Raw genomic sequence first — 2,990 nt, forward strand, 5'->3', positions numbered from 1 at the left:
ATCATATTTTAATTATAATTATAGTAAATAGGAAACTGGGATAATATTAGGTCTGGTTCCCGAATTCAAAAAATGCCGAAAAATCACCTCGAGTCAGTGGAAACCAAGTGAGACGGAGCATTGAAAAGAAGGCTCTAAAGGCCGCACTCAAACAGTCTATTTGTGCACCGTTTCACCCACTTTCCAAGTCCTCCCTTGGCGCGGATCCCCCCTGACCCCCCAGCAAGCAGGGGGAACCACATCCGCGTCCACACAGTACGGACAAGGAAAGTGGGTGATATGGACGCACAAACAGTGGCTGAAAAGTGGACTTCCTTTAAAAACACTCGCGGCAAATATTTTTTGGTAAAGGTGGTGGTGGTCAATGTAGGTCCCAAGGCATTTTATATAAGTTAAAACATTCAAAAAATATATTTTTTTGTAAATAAAAATAATTATTATAAGAACTATTTAAAAAATATAGTAAATTCAAACAATGTTAATAGTTTATTTTTCAATTAATAAATAATAAAAACGTTATAATAATTTATAATTATTAATTTTTTACTTTAAAAAATAAATTGATGTTGCTGAAAAATGATATTATTATATTAAAATGTTTTTGTTAAGAATACTCTAAAAAACACCAACAATCGAAAACATGTTTGTTAATTATTATTTTATTTTATTTAAAACAAAGTTAAGTTAAAATGTATTTATAAAATATGTTTACATTCATCGTAAACATTTGATTACCAATGATAAATCAAGTACTTGAAACTATACTTGATAAGTACTTGGATAAATAATTAATTAATATAATAAAAATAGTATAAATGATTTGAATGTTTTTGTTCAAATTATAAAAAAAATAATATTTTAAAGAAATTGTTATAATAAACATCAGAAAAAAATTTGTTGTGATGAAATTATAATTGACTCAATTATAGTTGTTTTCATAAATATTGAGACAATTTGTTTCAATTTAAATCAATAATATAAATAATAAATATAGAGTCAGTCTTTTAAAGTTATCTGGTCTCAAACGTTATCTAGTGGACAAAAAATAGATTTAATTTTGTCTAAAAATTGGGCATTAGGTAAAACGTAAAAAAAAACCGAAACAATTGGGATAGGTTTTCAGGACGGCTTCCTGAAATATTCCAATCTTTGTGGTTTAAAAGGTACCAGATAACATTTAAAGACTGACTGTATAATAGTCTTTTGTGTTGGTTTTACATCACTAAAAATATCAATAACAAATCGAAAAAAAAACAATATTTATACATGCTTTGAATTCAATTCTTCTATATTAATATTATTAATAACTAATATATAATCATTACATAAATAAAATGTTAAAAACAATATAATAAAAATAAAAAAGGGGTTTGCAAACATTAAATTATAAATATAAAAACACCAAGCGGGACACACATAACCGATTATAATGCAAATAAACAAATTAACTGTCATTATTTTAATTTTTAACATTTTGTTTTATTTTTATAAATTTCTACAACAAAAATCAAAAATAGAAACTTGTTAATAGATGAATTTTTAGAACACCGAAACGTTAGTTCGTTATTCAACTTCCCAAAAGTGCATTCGGGGTTTTACATTTTCTTAAAAACAAAGAAAAAAGCCAAAATTTGGAAATTTAACATTTTTTTGTTCTGGAAGTTCTACCAATTTCTTTGATGGGTTTATGGATTTTGACCACCTTATGGACCCACGATAAATTATGAAAAACTTATGGAAAAATTTCAAAAAGACAATAAAATAATGCTTGTTGATGAATGCTTCAAAAGAAAATACTTTGGAATATTTTCAACAACAAGAACCAATGAAATTAAATTTATGGAAAATTTTTTTAAATTAATGAATGAAGAACGTAAAAAAGAAAGAATTAAAAAAGATTTAAATCTGATAAAAAAGAAAGAAGAAGTTCAATTAATCAAAAAGAAATTGGAGAAATAATCGGAGTTGAAAAGACTGAAATAAATGATGCTATTGAAAGAAAAGATATTAAACCTAAATTAAGTGAAGGACAAAGGAAAATGAATGTTTCACAATTGAAATTAATTGAAGGATATATTTGTGATAAACTTGCAAATGGAGTTAGGATAATTTATGAAACAACCAATTTGTTTATAAAAAATAAAATTAAAATTGAATATTTTCAAATGGTTATAAAAAATGTTGTTTTGCAACTTGGTTTGAAGCTTGTTAAATGAAAGATTGTTCAACAATGCCGAATGAATGTTATTCCAAGTGATATTTTAAAATTTTATAAAATATTTGATGAAGCAGTCAAAAATATTCCAGCCGACTTTGTTTGTAACATGGATGAAAGTGGAGTAAGTGATTTTGTTGATAGAAAAAACATATATACTTTGATTCCATCAAGTAGTAAATTGAATGTTGTAAAAGTTGGAGTTGATTGATCTATTTCTAAAATTTTTTAATTGGATGTATTAATGAAAGAGGTGAAACTCTTAAACCAGCTGTTTTTGTTCCATTAAATCAAATTTCTGCTTCTTTTGAAAGAAAAGGATATGACGATGAAAAGTTATTTATGATGAGAGCTGATAAGTCTACCATGATTATATGTTATTCAAAAGATAATTAACTGAATTGTTTATACCTGTAATAAACAATGAAAGAAAACAAAAAGGATATTCTGGTTATTGCGTTCTTTTTTTAATTAATTGTTCCAGTCATAAAGAAAATGAAATAAAATATTTGTTGGAAGAATAATTGGTGAAATAAAAAGAAGAGCATCAAAAAGAAATATTATTGAAGAAAAGTATGAAGCAAAGAAATGAGTGAAACTGTTAATGAATTAATTGATACAGATTTAATGAAAAAAAATCAGAATGGTTCAATCAAAACGTCAAAAATCAATGTTGTTTTGATGGTTATTCATCACAAGTAATTTAGTAAACCATTTTATATTATTAAACAAAAGAAACTGAATTCCAAACATTACTACTTTCCTTTTTTGTGAC

Source organism: Entamoeba invadens (genome assembly GCF_000330505.1).
Source record: "Entamoeba invadens IP1 unplaced genomic scaffold scaff_1105074726053, whole genome shotgun sequence".
Taxonomy (NCBI): domain Eukaryota; phylum Evosea; order Mastigamoebida; family Endamoebidae; genus Entamoeba; species Entamoeba invadens.